The sequence below is a fragment of the Gorilla gorilla genome, chromosome 3 (assembly GCF_029281585.2).
Source record: "Gorilla gorilla gorilla isolate KB3781 chromosome 3, NHGRI_mGorGor1-v2.1_pri, whole genome shotgun sequence".
In the NCBI taxonomy this organism is placed as follows: Eukaryota; Metazoa; Chordata; class Mammalia; order Primates; family Hominidae; genus Gorilla; species Gorilla gorilla.
In genome coordinates, this window is record NC_073227.2 from 211,335,564 (window position 1) to 211,358,104 (window position 22,541).

General features: G+C 36.7%; 1 long non-coding RNA gene across 1 annotated transcript in view; it reads left to right on the plus strand.

The window, feature by feature from the left end:
• The first annotated feature begins 487 nt into the window (after nucleotides 1–487).
• LOC134758394 (uncharacterized) overlaps nucleotides 488–22,541 on the plus strand; it is a 61,134-nt gene continuing 39,080 nt past the window's right edge. Inside the window, exon 1 of the long non-coding RNA XR_010133582.1 lies at nucleotides 488–622. This is a non-coding gene — a long non-coding RNA (uncharacterized lncRNA). The remainder of the gene's footprint in view (nucleotides 623–22,541) is intronic.

Sequence of the window (22,541 nt, forward strand, 5' to 3'; positions counted from 1 at the left end):
TCCCGGGCCGGGGGGCCGGGCTGGGGCCGGGGCGGGGAGCTTACTGACCTCCCGCGCCAGCTGCGCGCGTTTCTGGCTCTGCCGGTGTCTTCGCCGGTTGAAAGCGCGTGTCTGCGTCGGGTTCCGTTGGAGTGCGTTCGGTGCGCCGCCGTGGGTCCGCGCTGCTTCCACCCAACTTCCTGTGAGGTAAGAGGCGCGTGAGGCTCCTGTGCCAGGGGGCGGTGCTGCTCCCAAGTCGGCGCGCGGCGGGGACGCGAGTCGGTAGGTGCTGGCGAGAGCGAGAGTGGGGTGGGGACCCTCGCGAGCCCGCACTCCGCCTCTGGGTGGCAGCCTCTTCGGCCCCACACGGCGTGACGCGCGCTCGGGCTCCGCGTTCGCGTCGAGGCAGAGGCGTAGTAGGGGTCGGGCCCAGGGCTGGAGGGGCCGGGACTGGGCGGGGTCCCGGGCCGGGGGGCCGGAGGGCCGGGGCGGGGAGCTTACTGACCTCCCGCGCCAGCTGCGCGCGTTTCTGGCCCTGCCGGTGTCTTCGCCGGTTGAAAGCGCGTGTCTGCATCGGGTTCCGTTGGAGTGCGTTCGGTGCGCCGCCGTGGGTCCGCGCTGCTTCCACCCAACTTCCTGTGAGGTAAGAGGCGCGTGAGGCTCCTGTGCCGGGGGCGGTGCTGCTCCCGAGTCGGCGCGCGGCGGGGACGCGAGTCGGTAGGTGCTGGCGAGAGCGAGAGTGGGGTGGGGACCCTCGCGAGCCCGCACTCCGCCTCTGGTTGGCAGCCTCTTCGGCCCCACACGGCGTGACGCGCGCTCGGGCTCCGCGTTCGCGTCGAGGCAGAGGCGTAGTAGGGGTCGGGCCCAGGGCTGGAGGGGCGGGACTGGGCGGGGTGCTGCCCTGGACACCGCGCCGGCAGCTGTTCCGCGCGGGTTCATGTCATTCTTATTTTCAACCTGTCCTGCTCCGCACCTGAGATGATTTATAAATTCGGTACCTTTGGGACAGCTGTGGATGACATCCCGTACTTCACTTCGTTATTAATTTCTAAATGTAATACATACCACTCTCTAAAAGTATTTTTTAATTTGAAATATATTTGTATATATGTACATATATATTTATTTATTTCTGAATTTTGTCTCCAGTACATATAATGAGGCTTGTAAAGTGGATAGTGTTCAGGACATAGGTGGATTTTGCTTTTAAGTAGTAAAGACTTAATTGGTGACTTACTGGGGCTATTTGATAAGGATTTTTTTTTAATGAACATTAAAAACAGTGAAATTGTATTTCCGGATTTCATTAGCTTCATTTATATCTTAATTGGTGAAAACTGTAAGTTAATAACTCATTTTTATTTCCTTTGGAGATTCTTAAGTTTGTGCTACCAATGATTATTTCCAAAAAAGGCACACTTCTGGTTTTCCCAGAACTAATGCTAGCTTCTCAATCTTTTGAGTTTACTTGATATTAATGTTTGACCTCAAATCATGTCACATTTTTGAAGAAAACTTTCTCTTAGCCAGTGGAACATAAACCACCCTGGAGTTCATATAGAGGAGGGGTTCAAATGCCTCTGATAGTGTCGTATTAAAACTCATGGCCAAACCCAAGGTCACATAGCTTTCTTTCCATGTTTTCCTCTAGAATTTGTATAGTTTTGTCATTATAAAATGGGTCTTGTCCTAGACCCCAAGAACAGGTTTTTGGATTTCACATGGGAAAGACCTTTTGGCAAGTCACAGAGTATAGTGAAGTTAAGATAGTTTATTAGCGACTACTCAGCTACATAGCAGGGCGTCTTCAGAAAGCAAGAGGAGGAATGCACCTGTTGTAAACATATAACTTTTTTTTGAGACAGAGTTTCTCTCCTGTCACAATGGCATGATCTCGGCTCACTGCGACCTCTGCTTCCCTGTGTAAAAAAATTATACAGAAGAATTAATTCATTAAAGTAAAAACAAATGTGGGAAAATGGTTGTTAAATATAATTTAAACCAAATTTAAAATAAGCATATAAAGACTATGGACAAAACAAGAAATCCAAATAAAAAATAAACATATGAAGAATATTCAAACTCACTTTTTATCAAAGAAATGTAAATTTTAAAATATAGCATTGCTATTGTGTTTTCATAAATAATAATATATCATGGATGAGCCTGTGAGGAAACAGACACTCATACTCTGCAAAGCAATGACTAAGATAATTATGTCAGATGATGAATTATGTTAATTAGCTTGATTGTGGTCACTGTTTCACGATAAATATACATATGTATCAAAACATCACATTACACACCATAAAGATATATAACTTGTTATCAAAAAGAAATATAGCAGTTAAAATTTAAAATTTTTAAAAAACCTCTTTTTGAGGTTCGTACCTCACTTAAGTCACGCTGTTCAAAATATTCATGCACTCATTTCTCTCATTCATGTGTTAATATACAGGGTACGGGCCATTATAAATTCCTTCGGCAACTGGAAAGGAAACTTTATGTACTGAGTGCTCAAAGTTGTATTAACTATTTCTTTTTTTGAGCAGCAGCAAGATTTATTGTGAAGAGTGAAAGAACAAAGCTTCCACAGTGTGGAAGGGGACCTGAGCGGTTTGCCCAGTTGTATTAACTTCTAATTCAACACTTTAAGATTCTTAGCATTATTGCAGACAACCCCAGCTTCACAAGTGTGTGTCCTGTGCAGTTGAACAAGATCCCACACTTAAAAGGATCCTACACTTTTTTTAATGCTCTGTTTCTGCCTTGAAATTCTTAACAATTCTTTTAACCAAAGTCCTCACAAATTCAGTTTACATTAGCCCTGCAATCATGTAGACATCCTGATTCCAGACAATGTGTCTGGAGGCAGGGTTTACAGGACTTCAAGAACCTTACCTTCTCAACTTTCATCTGCATCTTTACTCCCAACTATATATGAAGATGATGAAGATAGATATGGATGGTGCTTCTACCATACCCTCTTCCTCTGCCAAACTTCCTTGATCTAGGATAAGGTCAGTAAACTTCTTCCGTAAAAGGCCAAAAGTAAATATCATAGACTCTACAGGCCCTAGAGTGTCTGTCATAACTACTCAACTCTTTTATTGTAGCATAAAAACTGTCAACAGACAATACAGAAACAAACGAGTGTGACCGGGTTCCAGTGAAACTTTATTTACAAAAGATTTGTCCCATGAGTCAAATTTGCCACCTCCAGATCTAGAGAAACACTTTTGAGCCCTTTTATTTTGCTCAACAGTTAAGCATGGCTCCATGTCCCTTACATTTAGTCAGAACTCAGTATGTTTTAAGGAAAGAATGGTTACACGAAGACATACATTCATTCATTTATACAACACATTTTCAGTGTTGAATGATAAATTTTGGAATAGTTAACAGATGATAAAAGTGTTGGTTTCAGTCATCCCTATCCAATGAAGTAAAAAAAAAAGTGTTGAATGGGAAGGAATCAAGAATAGTTATACGAATATCATCATTGCATTAAAGCTCTCTTCCTTGTTTCTAAAAGAATATCTTGACACACATTGAGCTCACTGCCCCCCACACCATGAATGAGGGCATCTTCAACAATTGTGGATGACATCTTAGTTTCCCTCAACTCAGTTAATCTAAGTAAGCTCATGGTATCACTTTCCTGTCCTAGACGGAACATATTTCCTGCATTTTTCTTTTTTTCCTTACTTTCCATCACCAAGTAACTTCTGATATTTTTTCTCTTGAGAAAATTAATATGACTCATAGACCTGGTTCCCAAGAGAAATCAATGGAGGCCTGGTTACAAGGATCTAAGAAGCATCAATGGGTCACTAACATCTAGTGGTACTAATTAACTCCGTTAATCATTGGGAAGAAAATGTATATATACGTTTGTCTTGGAGCTGATTATACTAGAAAGCAGAAATCAAAATTATCAGTTTCCCAGTGTTACTACTGCACACCCTGGAACAGAACAGGTAGGTCAGAAAAATGCTCCCAATGTTTAGCAATGTCAAGGCAATCTCTTTCTTCTTACATTTCCCTTCCACCTTCTATCTCTTCCACTTTTCTGTTTTCCTCCTATCTCCAATTATTTCAATCCTCACAGCATTATTCTTACAATCTTAATCACTAAATTATATTACGCCCATTAAAGGAGAGATTTCTAAACGGATTGACATTTGTACTATCTCTCTTTGGAGAATTAGTATTATAAGGATCTGTTATCTCTTGTCACCTTCCTTATGTCATATGATATGTCACATTTCCCACTGCGGAGACCAAACATGTTCACATCGTGTGCATCCATTTTCCTAATGGAAAGTGGGGGGAAGTGATTTTCTGTCCTCATATAGAGAATGCTGGGGCCATTCCCTCTGTATGCCATATTTGATAAAGCATTTGATAATGTTAGTCAATGCCTGGGCCAAGAATTAAAGGGGTAATTATCAGAATGAAAATGGTTTAATGAAATTGCGTCTATCAGTTCTGAAAAGGGCCTCTATCACAATGAACTAAGGTAGTTATGAATAGAGCTAAAACTTAGGCAACACCATCCTGGACATAGGAATGGGCAAAGATTTCATAAGAAAGACACGAAAACCAATCACAACAAAAGCAAAAATTGAGAAGTGGAATCTAATAAAACAATAGCTTCTGCACAGCAAAAGAAGCTAACAACAAAGTAAACAGACAACCTACAGAATGGGAGAAAATATTTGCAAACTATAAGTCTGACAAAAATCTAATATCTGGCAGCTATAAGGAACTTAAATTTACAAGACAAAAACAACCCCATTAAAAAGTGGGCAAAGAACATGAATAGACACTCTCAAAAGAAGATACACATATGGTTAACAAGCATATGAAAAAAAAGCTCAATATACTGAGCATTAGAGAAATGCAAATCAAAACCATGTTGAGATATCATCTCACACCAGGCAGAATGGCTATTATTAAAAAGTCAAAAATAACAGATACTGGTGAGGTTGCAGAGAAAAGGGAACACTTATACACTGTTGGTGGGACTGTAAATTATTTCAACCATTGTGGAAAGCAGTATGGGATGGCGATTCCTCAAAAAGCCAAAAACAGAACTATCATTCAACCCAGCAATTCCATTAGTGGGTATATACCCAGAAGAATATAAATCGTTCTACCATAAAGACGCATGCATGAGAATGTTCATTGCAGCACTGCTCACAATAGCAGAGACATGGAATCAACTTAAATGCCCATCAGTAACAGACTGGATAAAGAAAGTGTGGTACAGATACACCGTGGATTACTATGCAGCCATAAAAAAGAACAAGATCATGTCTTTGACAGGAACATGGATGGAGCTGGAGGCTATTATCCTTAGCAAACTAACGCAGGAACAGAAATCCAAATACCACATGTTCTCACTTATGAGTGTGAGATAAATGATGAGAACTTATAAACACAAAGAAGGAAACAACAGGCATTGGGGTCTACTTGAGGACGATGGGAAGAGGGAGAGGAGCAGAAAAGATAACTATTGACTACTGGGCGCTACCTGGGGGATGAAATAATCTGTACAACGAACCCCCAGGACATGAGTTTACCTATGTAACAGACCTTCACATGTACCCCCGAACCTAAAATAAAAGTCAAAAAAAAAAAAAAGAAAAAAAAGAAAAATCCATGCATATGATGCATCAGTTAACAAGGCACTGGTGAGATTAATTTTAAGTATTATTGTCTGTGTTTTTGGTCTCAGAAAAGTTACGATTTCCCTTAGTTCCTTAGGGCAGAGAGAATCTTCAATCACTGAAGTCAGGAGACACACATTCTATCTGATTTTCTACATTATCTGTTTGAAAAGGTTACCCACTTATTAGTGTTAAAGCCAAGATATCCAGCAAGGATAGCAACCAACTCTTAAGGTACTCTCCCTTAGGAGGATTCCTGATTCTTTAATGTTTTCTAAAAAAGCAAAACAAACAAAACACTAAATGTTTTCTCTTTCAACTTATTTGAATACACTCTTTTCTCACTGCTCTGAGCATGAATTCAGTATTTCAGGGCAAACTAACTGAATGTTAGAACCAACTCCTGATAAGTCTTGAACAAAAGATAGAATCCTCTATAAACAGGTTAATCGCCAGGACATAGTAGTATTTAGAGTTACTAGTAAGCCTGATGCCACTACACAATTCTAGCTTTTCTCTTTTGGATGATTGTTTCATTCAGTCTTATCTCTTTTAGAAAACATAGGAAAAATTATTTAATAATAAAATTTAATTGGCAAAATGAAGGTATGGCTTATAAGAGTGTTTTCCTATTGTTTTCAGTGTATGACTCACTGTTCTAAATAACTGGGACACCCAAGGATTCTGTAAAATGCCATCCAGTTATCATTTATATTCCCTAACTCAAAATTCATTCATTTTTTTCTAAACAAATTAGCATGTAGAATTCTGGTTAAAATTTGGCATGGAAAACCCGGGCATTTTTTCATAATGCACCCAATAACTGTCACTCACTAATTGAGAATGGTGATTTAACAAAGGATAATAAAATTATGAAACTAATGCCACAAAACATCTGTCTCTAACTGGTGTGTGTGTGTGTGTGTGTGTGTGTGTAAGAGGGAGAGAGAGAAAATTTCACTCCCTCCATAAATCTCACAGTATTCTTTTTCTTTTTCCTTTCCTTTCCTTGCTCTTCTTTCTCTCCTATTGCTTTCCTTTCATTTCCTTCTCATAAAAGAAAAATAACAATATAGAAAATAACAAAATATAGATGGTCAACCTTTTTAATATTAAGGTTACCTAAAATGCCATTATCCAAAGTGGTTCTCTGGAGATGCTGATGTATATACTTACATATTTTACAGTGTATTCAAGTAAAGAGTCTACTACATAAGACATATCCTTTTGTAACCAACTTTTGTCATTAACAATTTACTGGACTTGTCAACAAACCTAAATCTGTATCATCTATAATGGCTACGTTCATTTTGGTATGAATCTTAATTACCCCTTTCTGCATTATTTAATGATTTTCTCATATGTCACTCTTAAATGTACTTCTAATTTTTCACTTTAGATCACATAATGAATGGATCCAAATATGTTATGGATAGATATCTTCAAACTTTCTACTTACAAGTAGTGATAATAACAGATGTTCTCTCTAAAGTGTAGTTGGTATCAATTTTACTGACCTTTAAAAACATCTTAATGGGACAAAGTTCAAATATTTGATGACCAGCTATCGTGACCTTTATCTCTGTGGCTCTGTGGGCCTGTAGTTTTTACGTGCTTTTAGTGTATCATGATTCAATATTTTGTTTTAGTAAAGACACCATTATTTCCCAACTTCATATTCAAATTGTCAAAGGTATTAATCCTAGAGCAGAACTCTCAAAAGCACCAACTCTGATTCCTAACAAAGCATGGAAAAGCCCTCTCTCTGAGTTTCAGATACTCTTTTTTGTGGGGGTTGAGTTTCACTTTACTTAAAGTGAGTCTTAATCCTCCAACAAGTCAACAAGTGATTGGCTGGAATCACACGTATTGGAAAACCAGCAGAAGAGTAAGTCTTTGCATTTTATGCTACTGTACCTCTGAGATTAATTGCTCTTTCCCTCATTGGCCAGTCACTCTTAAGTGTGTGATTAATGCCTGAGATTGTGTGAAGTAAAAGATGGATCAGAGGCCGGGCGCGGTGGCTCGCGCCTGTCATCCCAGCACTTTGGGCGGCCGAGGCGGGCGGATCACGAGGTCAGGAGATCGAGACCATCCTGGCCAACACGGTGAAACCCCGTCTCTACTGAAAATACAAAAAATTAGCCGGGCACGGTGGCGGGCGCCTGCGGTCCCAGCTGCTGGGGAGGCCGAGGCAGGAGAAGGGCGCGAACCCGGGAGGCGGAGCTTGCAGTGAGCCGAGATCGCGCCACCGCACTCCAGCCTGGGGGACCCAGCGAGACTCCATCTAAAAAACAAAAAAAACATCGATCAGAGAGTACCTCCTCTAAGGGTATATGCAGATAAATACAATTAAGGGTATTAACATTTCAAATACGGGTGACTATTTCTTACGTGGACGATGTTGTGTTGAACATGGGTGAATAAGCCTGAAGCAGCCATAATTACCGCACGATACGCATGGTAAAGAAGTACTCTGTTACGGAAATTATATTCTTTGCGCCTCTAATCCTTCACTCCACCTGCCATATTCACACATGACTTTTTTCTTTGCTGTTCTTGTCTAATTGTTATTAATAACTTATGATCTAATTGTTATTAATAAATAACTTATGATCACATGATTTATTAATAAATTAATAAATAACTTACGATCACCGCATTTCCCCAATTCATTTATCTTTCTTTCATTTTCTCTCTTTGTGTGTTTTCTATCTTCATATTTCAGCACTTGCCACATATTTCCCACAAAATCATTTATGGTCAAACAACACTTCAACGTGTAGCATTTGTATTTCTCAATTCTTCCTCACTTTCTTCCTTCAGAATACTAAAGCTTCTTCTCTACTGACTGAGTCAATGGCCAATGGATAGAGTAAATAATTCTGCGGTATCTAAATTTGTATTGATTGGACTTTCAAGCTCTTGGGAGATGCATCTTTTTCTTTTTTGGTTCTTCTCTGTGTTCTACATGGGAATTATCCTGGAAAATCTCTTCATTGTGTTCACAGTAATTATTGACTCTCATTTAAATTCCCCAGGTACTGCCTACTGGCCAACATTTATCTTCTTGATCTGGGTCTTCTACAGTTCTGACTTTTTCACTAACTGCAGCATCATTTCTTTTCCAAGATGCATGATACAGATATTTTTCATTTGTGTCATGCGTAAAAATTGAGATGGTGCTGCTCATAACCATGGCATAGAGCAGGTACACTGCCAATCTGTAAGCCTCCCCATTACCTGACCACAATGAACCCCAAAATGTGTGTTTCCTTTGTTGGAGGCATCCTGGATAGTCAGGATAATCCATGCTGTATCTCAGTTTGTTTTTGCCATAAACTTGCCTTTTTGTGGCCCTAATAGAGTAGATAGTTTTCACTGTGATTTTCCTTATGTCATGAAACTTGCTTGTGTAGACACTTACAAACTAGAGGTTGTAGTCACTGCTAACAGTGGGCTTATATCCATAGCTACCTGTTTCTTATTAATAATATCCTATATTTTCATTTTGGTAACCGTCTAGAATCCTTCTTCAGGAGACTTATCTAAAGCATTTGTGTCATGTTAGATCACATCACAGTAGGGATTTTTTTTTTTATGCCATGTATATTTCTCTATGTGTAGCCTTTGCCTAAAACAACACATGATTAATATTTGTTCATTGTTCCTTTTGCTATCACCACTGTCTAGGATCTACACATTAAGAAACAAAGACACGAACGTCTCCATGGAAAGACTGGGAAAATGGATTGCAGGTTCTAGCAGGATGTCATAATAAATGGTGCATATCCAGAGTGCAAGATGATTCAGTCTCACCAAGAACACTGAAAGTCACATGGCTACCAGCATTATTGTGATAAGAACTACTATTTTGGGAGATAGTTTAGCAAAGGTGCCATGTAGAAATTGATTAAGTCAGAGGTATCTTTAACTTGCCACCACAGAGAAGAGATTAATTTCATATACTTCCATTGAGAAGAGAGATAAGAATACAAAACCAAGCTGATTTGCAGGAGTAAACTTGACATTCAAATACTATTTCCTGAATGACATTTTCTGAGACATGCTAATTGTAATTACTTTCAGCTTCAAAACATAATAAATTTATCTCATAGTAAGCATATAGATGGAATAAATAAAATGTGAACTTAGGTAAATTATAAATTAATAAAGTATATTTTTAAAATTTCCATTTTAATTTCTGTTTAAATTAGAATAAGAAACAAAAACAACTATGTAATACCTGTGCAAAGCCCTGAACTGAGATTTGACTTTACCTTGAGCTTTGTCAGTTTACGATGCTAGTTCAGTTTTGTGCTCAGATTTGAGTGATTGCAGGAAGAGAATAAATTTCTTTAATGCTGTCAATACTTTAAATAGATACAGACAGAGCATTTTCACTTTTTCCTGCATCTCTATTATTCTAAAAATGAGAACATTCCAAAAGTCAATCATCCAAGTTTATTCTAAAAAGATGTGTAGAAATAACAGTTGTTTCACAGGAGACTAATCGCCCAAGGGTATGTGTTTAGAGGTACTGGTTTCTTAAATAAGGTTTTCTAGTCAGGCAAAAGATTCCCTGGAGCTTATGCATCTGTGGTTGATATTTTGGGATAAGAATAAAGCTAGAAATGGTGAGGCATATTCAATTTCATTGAAGATTTCTGCATTTGAAATAAAAACTCTATTGAAGTTACACATACTTTTTTCATGTATTTGTTTCTACTGCTTTGTAAATTATAATAGCTCAATTAAGAGAAACCGGTACCTATGCTATTTTGTCCTGTGATTCTCCAAGAACCTTCCTAAGTTATTCTACTTAATTGCTTTATCACTCATATGAATGGGAATTTCTTCTCTTAATTGCTGCTAATCTCCCCCATCTTCAAATACTCTACCGGGCTTCTGGAACACCACAGCTTCCTGGCTTTTTCTCCTACCTCTTGGGCAAGTCCTTCCCTCTGTCATTTGCTGAGTGTTCCTCATCTGCTTAACCACCAATCAACCTATTGCCCATAATCTGATCTTTGGCCTGTTTTCACTTAGATTCTATCCCTACGTATCACCCATTCCCACAGCTTTAATTACCATCTAAACACTAGGGGCTCTCAAACCTTGTATTTTTCTTTCTTTCTTTCTTTCTTTCTTTCTTTCTTTCTTTCTTTCTTTCTTTCTTTCTTTCTTCCTCCTTTTCTTTCTTTCATTCTTTCTTTCTTTTTTAAGGGGCAGGGTCTCACTATGTTGCTGAGGCTGGTCTCAAACTCCTGACCTCAAGCAATCTGCCTGCTTCAGCCTCCCAAGTAGCTGAGAATACAGGGACAAGCCATTGCACCTGACCCTGGTACTATTTCTTGAGTTCCTGATCCACAGATCTAACCTCCTACTTTCCTGGATGCCACACAAGATCTTCCACTCAACAAGTCTGCAACTAAACTAGTCTTCCTCTTTTCAAACCTACTCTTCTTTCAGTGTTCTCAGTCACAATAATTTGTACCAACTAGTTACCTAGTTACACAACCCAAAATCTGGGGAAAATAATAGATTTCTTTCTCCATAGTACCCCAAAATCAATAAATCATCAAGTCTTATTCTACCTTCCAAAAAGCCTTACATATGTGCCTTTATTTTCATCTGTAACACCACTATTCCTGTCTAAGCCTACCTATGTCATTTTTGGAAGAGAACATTGTCACCTATGTGATCTTCCCACTTAAAATCCTATTATCTACACTTCAGTAAAAGAATAAAAAATTTAATCTAAGCATGTAATTCTTTTGCTAAAGACACTTCACATGCTTCCTTGCCCTTAAACTGGTATGTTATCATGGTATAGTAGGCCATCCAAGACCTGGTTTCCTTCCTTTTCTTCAGTCTCAGAGAATAACATATTCTTTCCCTGCAACTCCAGATCCAATTTGGTTTTCTTTCACTTGCCTGGAAACTTCAAATTCTATCAACTCTGGGGCTTTCCACTAGCTAATCATTTTGTATACAATATTTGTCCTTCATGTTTTGCATCTTAACATCTCAGCTTTCAGTTTCATCATTTTACCAGGGAGGCCTCCCAGAACCTGAGTCCAGAAGAGTTCCTTCCATTGTATATTCCTCTAGCACTACCTATTACCTCTTTTGTAAGACTAACAGCCCTCAAAATTTCTCATTCAGTGATGTCTTCCTCATTGCATTTTAAGTTCAACATGAGCAGGACTTTGTCATGTTCACCTCTATCACATCATAAATATAGCAAAGAGTAAAACTATTGCAACATGACTAATGTATTGAATGATGCTTCAGCTTTCTTCTTACGTTCAATCACAGGTCATACGACTAAAGAACTTCCTTTTTAATCTCCTTTTCTATTCTCAATTAATTTCCTCTGCCTGCATCACCTCAAGTCTCTGGGGTGAAATCCACTAATGAATTCCTTTTGCAGCTTAAGCCAATTCCAATCTTGAGCCAATCTCAGGTGAAGAAGCCTGTAAATTATCACTCTCAGTCCTCTCTTGTACTACTAGGTCTCATGAACTCTTCATTAACAACTCCAGCTTCTCTGCTAGCCCAAAAGCCTTTTGCTGCCAAGAAAACCCATGATTCATGCCTCAGGAAACAGCCTTCAAATCACAACATGTTCTGTATCTGGCTGGCCAACTCCCTGCAACTTATTTCTGCCTAGATTCTCCCTCATTCATTTCAATACGCTGTTCGGCCTGCTACCCCAGTTTCCCACTTAGAACAATGGCACACAGGACAGGAGCACATTGGCACATCAGAATGACTTATGTACTGCTCATTGTGTTGCAGAAGAGACCTCTGTGGGGGCAATAGAACAGATTTTCCTCTCATGTCACTGTAGTTGTGGTTTCCCTAAGCACCTAAACTGTTTTATCTCATCTTAGGTAGACAATAATCCATGTAACTGACTGTGTATCCTAATTTTAAAAAATATTTCTGCCCACATTATTCTGCACTTTTTATCTTGCTTACGTATTTTTGGAATGTTACTATTTTTCAAAAATTAATTTGGGATCAACCAACATTTCTTATTCTGCTGCTGTTCTAGAAAAAATCATTTTCCTCATTTCTGAACAAGAGAAAATGAAACACAGCTCTAAACAAATGCCACTGTAAACCAAGTTGGAGCCTTTGCACTTTCAGGCCACCATGATAACCTGGAGATTAGGTTTTTCTGTGTCTTACATCAATAATAAAGCCAAGCTTCTCCAGGGGTATCCACTAGGCTTGTCTCAATGGCGCAATACAGGTCGTTTTGTGAATGATTACCTCACCCTCATGGAAACACACTCTTGTTACAGAAACTCAGAATGACTCTATTTTTTTCTTTTATATTTGTATATGTTTTTCCAATACCTCTGAAAAAACTGATCCAAAAAAATACAAATTTTAATTGTAGCCAGTCAATTCAGGAAGGATAAAGGTCAAAAACTTTCAAAGAAACCTTCAGCCCCAACACACTAAAGTTTGGGAGCACAGGTTGGCATCCAGAGGTAAACATTTGTTATAATTGATAACAGGAGAAGGATCCATTTATTCACCTGTTATCAATTACAGGCATTGTATTTAAAGATCAGATGTTTTATATGTATTTCTTCAAATTTCATTCATGGTGCCATAAGTGAAGGTATGTCTGTCCACCCTGAATATATTTTCACTCCCTCATCTCAGTCATTCCAAACAATTCACACACTAAGATTACCCATGCTAAATGGGGATTCTTTTTTACTAGCCAATGTAGTACCTCAAATCCTTCCTTCCTTCTCCCTGTTTCATCAGCAGGCAATTCTTTTGATACCTTTGTCAAGGGGAAATTGTGTGACTCAGAGACCTAGTCCCCAAGAGAAACTAATAATGGGCTGGGTATTGTCTGTCTCAGCAGCATCAGTGAGCCCCTCTCCTGTGCAGCTAATTAGCTTCCTTTCCAATATGAAAAATCTTATATATAGCTTTGTCTTTGGGGTATTACATAAATGAAGATTAAGCTATCTGAATTTCTCCTTCTCCTAAAAATGCACATCCTATGACTGAAAAGACAGGTAAGAGAGATGCTTTTAATTACAAAACTTTCCCTGTCGTGGTTGCTTCTCTCTATCCTTCTGAACTCCCTTTCAATTTCTTCTCTTCTGTAAAACATTTGTGCCCAAAATCTTCTGCTTTCTGAAATATTTTATCTTTTTCTTCCACACTATCTCTTATTTTCAAATTTTAATCATTAAATTATGTCTTATAAAACTAATCCCACATATAAACCCCTATAATTTCAGTTTGTCCCTAGTATGAAGTTCTTTAAAGATGTGTAGTTTTCTAACTTTCATGCTCTCCAATTCATTATAAACTTCATTTTCCACTGTGAAAAGGAGATGTCTGATCTCAGCTATTCCCATCCTATTTGAAAACCAGATTTAGTTTTAAACCAGAGGAAGGGAATCTCAAGTCTTTACCTCCCACAGTCTGGTGTGATTCTCTCTCTTTTGGTATTACCTTCCTCCACATTGGAACACTCCAGCCAATGCATAGGCTGAGAGACTATCTCAGATTCAGAAAGATTTGGCCTCATCCCAGGGGAGGGTACAGAGGAGCTGATGGCTATGAATTCTAAAATGGAACTGCTCCAGGTTGTTTGAAGAAATAAGAAAGGGAATTGGGAAGAGCAATGCCCAGTGAAAAAGAAGAAATAATATTTTAGGAAGTGAATGCTAATTTTATTTTAAACAAAATAAGAACTCAAGGAATAAGAGGGTTCTTCCGATAGGTTAGAGTGATCCTGTCAAACATATATGCTTCTAGATTTTTTTAAAGACTGTTTCTACTAAGAAAGCATAGACCACTATTGAGAAAGATCATTAAACTGGAATTCAGGAGGTCTGCCTTCTGATTCTGACTTCTTGAATGTATTGTTAGCCATTTAACCACACTGTGTTGTTTCTCATTCTACCTGTAGAATCTCAAAGTTCTTTCCCACTTCTATACAAAACTATAATTCTGAACATCCTTTTTGTTTAATATAAGTCTGCATTTCCTGTTTGAAGATATGTGTCCCAGACCCTAAATGACTGACAAATTTTAAATCTCCAATAGGAAAGATGACAAACTTTATGGAAACTTGGCTTCTGAAGAACTCCTAGAAGCTTTCCAAAGTCATCAGTGTTTCCTAAGAAGGCAGAGAAATCAAACGCATGGTCTTTTCCTCCAGACAAGCTCCTCTGGGTCATCACGATTTCTTCAACAATAAAATGTAATAATTCCAAATGTTTGTAACAGAATGGGTAGGACTTTCTTCACTTATTTAAATACTCCCTTTTTATGCAACTGAGTTTTCATCAACAAGTACAAGCTTGCGAAGGAGTACTTTAAAATGCAATTTCTCTCTTTTTGTGGGGGCTAATATTTTATTTCTCATATTAACAATTTATTATGCTGTTTTTAGAAAGCTCATTCATCAAGTATTTCTTGAGCTTTTTCTATCAGACAGGCACTGTTTTAGGCAAGTAATTATGCACTGAACAATGCAAAAAGTTTCCCTGCACTCATGGACTTTAATTTTACATTTACGAAAAGCTACAAATATTAGAATAAGTAAAATACTGCCTGGAGGCTAAAGCATATTTTGATGACTTATTCCCTAATTCTTTTAGAAGAGAACTCACCTGTCGGTTAGCTGAACCACTACCAGTGATATCCAACTATACATTCAATCCCACCATACCTCATTATCACACCTATTCACTCACAAGCTTAAACTCTTTTCTCCACATCAGTGACTATTTCCTACAGCTTTTCTTTTACTTTCCACGTTTGCAGTGACAATATACATAAACAGTGTATGAAAACCCAAGTAAAATCTACTCTCTCAGGTGTTCATAATGCATCAATACATATTGCTTTAAGCCTGAAGGTAACCTAAGTAAAGATGTACCATGTTCCACCAATGCTTCTTTTGATCATCATTTTATCCTGTTTTTTCTTTAGGATTCTTTCTTATTCCTTCCCCTGACCCTTCTTTTATTCTCCAAATTCTTTCCAATTCATCTTTGTTCTTCCCTTTCCTTTTTACTCTCTTTAAACATTCTATGGACTCTGACTCCTTCACACTGATATTGAACGCCCATAGTTTCATATTTTGGATTGTGATTGTTTTATTTTAAAATGGCAAATGTTCATGTTATAAAGAGAATTTTTCAGTCTTTAGACTAATAGGTTCATGTAGTTTGGGATTTTCCTCTTTAAGAAAATTAATTATCACTCACACTCCAAGACAAACACCATTTCAGTAGCAATATGAATTTCAGTATTAATAGGAATCTCCAAATATGACAAAGTAATTCAGACATTAATTGCTTTTGTTTTGGAATTGCTCTTATAAGATGAAATATCACTTTCATGATGAGAGTCCTAGAGTGCTTGGTTTATATATTGTATCTTAGTTTTAACAGGATAAAACACTTGATCCTAAGCAGTAAACATGATTCTTCAGCTTCAACTTCATTTCTTTATAAATAAATATTTATGAATTGGTGTTGAGCTTAGTAAGTCACCAAACACCTTCTGCTCAGCAGCGTAAAGGACATTTCCATGAAACCTCCCAGGGATAATCGTATTTACTCTATAATGTTTCCCGGGTTCAATTCCTCTCCCAAAATTCTTTGTTCTTAAGCCCCTATGATCTGGGTGATCCAAATATGGGTAAGAAGTCCAGGGATAGCACTATGAATGAAGTGAAAATAGTAAAACATAGTTAAAAATGTACAGATGCTCTCCGACTTATAATAGGGTTATGTCCTGATAAATCCATCATAAGTCAAAAATGCATTTAATATTCCTAATGTACCTCACATCATAGTTTAGCCTAGCCTACCTTAAATGTGCTCAGAACACTTTCATTAGCTTATATAAGATCACCTAATACAAAGCCTATTTTATAATAAAATATTGAATAGCTCACGTAATATACTGACTACTATACTCAAGTACAGTTTCTTCTGAATGCATGTCACTTTCTCACCATTGTAAAGTCAAACAATTATAAGTCAAACTATCACAAGCCAGGGACCATCCATATGTATTTCATTCAGAAAATGCTGGAAAGAGCATTTAGGAGAATATCTAGACGAGAGAAGGTAGAAAGCCATGCACAAATTGACTGAGAGTTTAAAAAAATGCATGCATATTGTGGAGATAGAAATCAAATCTATTTGTCTCCATCTGCTGTATTCTTCCCAAAATATTATCTCTTCTTATCCCATTATACTATATTGCATTTCTTTGACCATTTATTGTGTATCTCTTAATATTTCCCACTTCATCATTACTAACCTCACTCACTCTGAACTTGATGAGAGCACCTGAGCATTAATTTTTCTTATAATTATTTAATGATTACCAGAATTCGTTCAGTATGGCCAGCTCTGGTCAAAGTGAGGCAGGCAAGATGCTTTGTCAACTGCCTGGATGGAATGTCTCAAAAGGTTTCCATTTCATGGTAGCATTATGCAAAGTTCAAGACGTTTAATCAAGACCCTTCACTTACTTAACTATACCTCCTTGAGAATCCCATCTATGAAAAAATTCTAGTCATTATAAAAATGATTGATTAAATGAGGGAAGTAGTAGAGTTCTTCATTTCTTTAGTTGGTTTAGTCTCTTATGAGTCAATCCTAGTTTTCAAAATTCTTAATAAACCATTTATTCCTTCAACTTTCTATGCCATTTGATGTTTTGTCAAAAAAAATATATAATATGTATACAAAAAGATATTTCAAAATCTAGAAAGAGAGCTTTAGAGCTTTGTAAAGCTCTTTGAAAAATCAAAAGCAACTACTGTTAATTAACATGTTGTACTATGCAATTTGTTTACCATTATTACTCTCAGTATTTTTAAGAAAAGTCTTTCCATTGTTATTATAAATGCTTCTATTGATATTTATTTTAATAACTGTTATTACAGTCCATCATGTACATACACTATACTTAAACCTAATGTTTGGTATTTAAATCGTTTCAAGATTTTATCACTGTCAACAAAGTATGATGAATATTTTTATGCTGAAAACTTCTGTAAAAATAGAATTCCAAGAGTATTATTGCACCAAAAGGCATGGACTTAAAATTCTTGATACATGATTTCAAAATATTTTCTTTAAGGTTTGAATCAGTCTATATTCCCTCCAGCAGCGTATAAAAGTGCCAATTTCTCTGGTCCTTAGCCAGTTTGGGTAATAATAATTGTAAAACTTTTTTTTCTTTTTTTTTGAGACAGAGTCTCCCTCTGTCACCAGGCTGAAGTGCAGTGGTGCAATCTCGGCTCACTGCAACCTCCGCCTCCCGGGGTCAAGCTATTCTCCTGCCTCAGCCTCCCGAGTAGCTGGGACTACAGGCATGCACCACCATGCCCAGCTAATTTTTGTTATTTTTAGTAGAGACGGAGTTTCCCCATGTTGGACAGGGTGGTCTCGATCTCTTGACCTCGTGATCCACCCTCCTCGGCCTCCCAAAGTGCTGAGATAACAGGCGTGAACCACCATGCCCGGCCTGTAAAACTTTTTCCTAATTTAACAGAAAAATAATAGTATTACATTTTATCATATTTCTTTGATTTCTAAGACACACATACACACACATACACATATCGGTATATACAAATACATGTATAGCTTACATTTTAATTCTTCATTTCATTTGTTCATTTATTAGGTCTTGGAGATTTTGTGAAACTGTTTAAATTCTTTCTTATACTATGAAGATATCAACCTTTTGTCTCTACAGCATTTCAAATTCAAGTATGATTCACGTGTTAGTTTGGGGTAGATCATTATAGGCACATGTAGGAAACAGCTTTCAGAGATGCCTTAACCGTAATTATGCATTTGTATTCTAATTTTTATTTAATGTTATTATTGATTGCATTTTTAAAGATTCTGTATTTTTTAAACCATTTATTTGTATATATTGGTATACAATCTTGCCATTTTCTGGGATTTCATATTTCCTTATTTTTGTTTTTTACCTTTTTTGGCTTGAATTTTTTGAGTTTTTATGCATTCTTTTCCAGTTTCTTAAGATGCTAATAAATTCATGTATTTGATCAATTGAGAACATTTAAAACAATAGACTGCCTCTGAGCACAGCTTTGTCCATATTACATTAACCTTTTATACCCTGGGTTCCCACTAGTTTTTAAATAATCTACTATCAAATAAAAGATTTGTTAATAATACATTTTAAATCATTAACACTTAACGCATTATTTTCAGTCACACTAAGTTGATTCCTTCCTTTCTTTCAGGTGGCTTCAGAGTCTTCCCTTCTATCTGATTCAATGGACCAAGTAAATGACTCTCTGGTAACAGAATTTGTATTACTTGGACTTGCACAATCCTTGGAAGTGCAGTTTTTCCTTTTTCTCTTCTTCTCTTTATTCTATGTGAGAATTATCCTGGGAAACCTCTTCATTGTGTTCACAGTGATCTTTGATCCTCACTTACACTCCCCCATGTATATTCTGCTGGCCAACCTATCGCTCATTGACTTGAGCCTTTCATCTACCACAGTTCCTAGGTTGATCTATGATCTTTTTACTGATGGTAAAGTTATTTCCTTCCATAATTGTATGATACAAATGTTCTTTATCCATGTTACGGGAGGAGTTGAAATGGTGCTGCTGATAGTCATGGCATATGATAGGTACACTGCGATCTGCAAGCCTCTCCACTATCCAACTATTATGAATCCCAAAATGTGCATGTTTTTGGTAGCAGCAGCTTGGGTCATTGGGGTGATTCATGCTATGTCTCAGTTTGTTTTTGTCATAAATTTACCCTTCTGTGGCCCTAATAATGTGGGGAGCTTTTATTGTGATTTTCCTCGGGTTATTAAACTTGCATGCATGGACACTTACGGGCTAGAATTTGTGGTCACTGCCAACAGTGGATTCATATCTATGGGCACCTTCTTTTTCTTAATTGTATCGTACATTTTTATTCTGGTCACTGTCCGACGACATTCCTCAAATGATTTATCCAAAGCATTCTTCACTTCGTCAGCTCACATCACCGTAGTGGTTTTGTTTTTTGCTCCATGCATGTTTCTCTACGTGTGGCCTTTCCCTACTAAGTCATTGGATAAATTTTTTGCCATCATGAACTTTGTTGTCACCCCTGTCTTAAATCCTGCCATCTACACTTTAAGGAACAAAGATATGAAGTTTGCAATGAGAAGGCTGAATCAACATATTTTAAATTCTATGGAGACGACATAACAGATTTGGTTGATGAGAGCACAGGATAAATGCCATGGACCATCAAGACTCCTGTGATCACCATGATCACTATGGAAGGCGCACATTTTTAGTATTGCCTGAAAAAACTGAAAAATCTGCAAAAAGGATGCATTAAATCTAAGAATTGTATTTCAGATAAAGTTGCAACATTTTTTGTTAATCATAAAAAGTATATATTTCTATCTAATGTGTGTATCTAATTAACAGCAATGACTATCTCTAATTTTGATGTAGTTATTTTATATCTGTATATAAGCACATACACATATATATGACCTAGGTTTATTTATCAGTATTTTTATGCTGATAATAAGCATCACTGGAAATTAATTTTCTTATGGAAATTATGTGGATCCAATGGATAAAATATGAGTTTATATAAATTAGTAAATGCCAAAATCAAGGAAGAAACAATTTTTATTTTAATTGTACTTTAAGTTAGATAAATGGTAAGGTCAACAGCTTGTTACAACCCTGAAGTATTATTTTCAGGCTGATTGTCAATATGTTTTGTACAATGTTCTCACTTATAGGTGGGAATTGAACAATGAGAACACATGGACACAGGAAGGGGAACATCACACACCGGGGCCTGTTGTGGGGTGGGGGGAAGGGGGAGGGATAGCATTAGGAGATATACCTAATGTTAAATGACGAGTTAATGGGTGCAGCACACCCACATGGCACATGTATACATATGTAACAAACCTGCACATTGTGCACATGTACCCTAGAACTTAAAGTATAACCAAAAAAAATAGACTCCAATACTCTGTATTATGCAAAATTTGTCTATGTTACACTTTTTTAACAACACAATCCTATTGCCCTTGAAATCTTCTTCAAAGCATTTCTCGAGTCACTCTTAAAAAGCATTTACAACCTAAAAGTATAGGAAGAGATTTATTTCCTGGAGAAGAGACTCCATTGAGATCTTAAAAGCACATTTAATGTGCCCGTGCTTAACTTAAGGTGCTTAGGACAAAGAAGACGATTGACATCTTTCAGGTAAAACCTGGTAAGTTTGGTGGTCAAGGAACACAACTGAGACATCACTTGGATGTATTTCTATGACTATTTTAAGAAACATAAATTGTAGTGACTCACTCAGCTCACTTTTAACTACTGCATGGTAATTAAAGATGCAAAATAAAATAAGTTACAAGAAGTGAGGTTTTTTATTAGTCAAAGCAATTTTTCTATATTTTCTCCGCAAGTTGATTATAAAAGTTCTAAGCATTCCTCTTTTTATAAAATCAAAGCATTATTACTTACTCTCTTGTTAACCTATCTGGATTTTAATTTTGTAACTTTATTATATTTGTTTTGCTGTGATTCTTTAAAAAGCACCTTTAGACTCAGTGAGATAGCAAAAATATTCAAATAGGCCAAAAAATTGTGGCAATGTCCTCTCACTCAGGAAAATTCTGTGTGTTTTCTCTAATGGCCAAGGGAAAACTTGTGAGACTATAAAAGTTAGTCTCAGTACACAAAGCTCAGACTGGCTATTCCCAGATCTCTTCAGGTACATCTAGTCCATTCATAAAGGGCTTTTAATTAACCAAGTGGTTTACTAAAAAGGACAATTCACTACATATTATTCTCTTACAGTTTTTATGCTTCAAGGGAGTGCAAATAAAGGGAAATTTGTACTCCTCATTCTGTGAAAATTGCTGTAGTCTCTTCCAGTTATGAAGAAGGTAGGTGGAAACAAAGAGAAAACAAATATATTAGAAGAATGAATGAAATTGTAGCATTTTATTGACAATGAGATGGTTCTATTAGTAGGAATCTATTCTGCATAATTCCATTTTGTGTTTACCTTCTGGAAAAATGAAAGGATTCTGTATGGTTAACTTAAATACTTCGAGGAATTAATATGAATAATGTTAGCAAGAATAACCCTTGTTATAAGTATTATGCTGGCAACAATTGTCGAGTCCTCCTCCTCACTCTTCTGGGCTAATTTGTTCTTTTCTCCCCATTTAATAGTCCTTTTCCCCATCTTTCCCCAGGTCCGGTGTTTTCTTACCCACCTCCTTCCCTCCTTTTTATAATACCAGTGAAACTTGGTTTGGAGCATTTCTTTCACATAAAGGTACAAATCATACTGCTAGAGTTGTGAGGATTTTTAGAGCTTTTGAAAGAATAAACTCATTTTAAAAACAGGAAAGCTAAGGCCCAGAGATTTTTAAATGATATTCCCATGATCACACTGTGAATTTCTGCCAGAACCCAAATGCCTACTCCCATCTCACTGAGACTTACTATAAGGACATAAGGTATTTTTATATATATATATATATATATATAATATATACAATATATATTTATGTATATTACATATTATATATTATATAATATATATTATATTTATATTATATATAATATATAATATAAATATAATATATATTTTATTATATAATATATAATATATATTATATAAATATAATATATATTTTATTATATAAATATAATATATATTATATAAATATAATATATATTTTATTATATAATATAATATATATTATATAAATATAATATATATTATATAAATATAATATATATTATATAAATATAATATATATTTTATT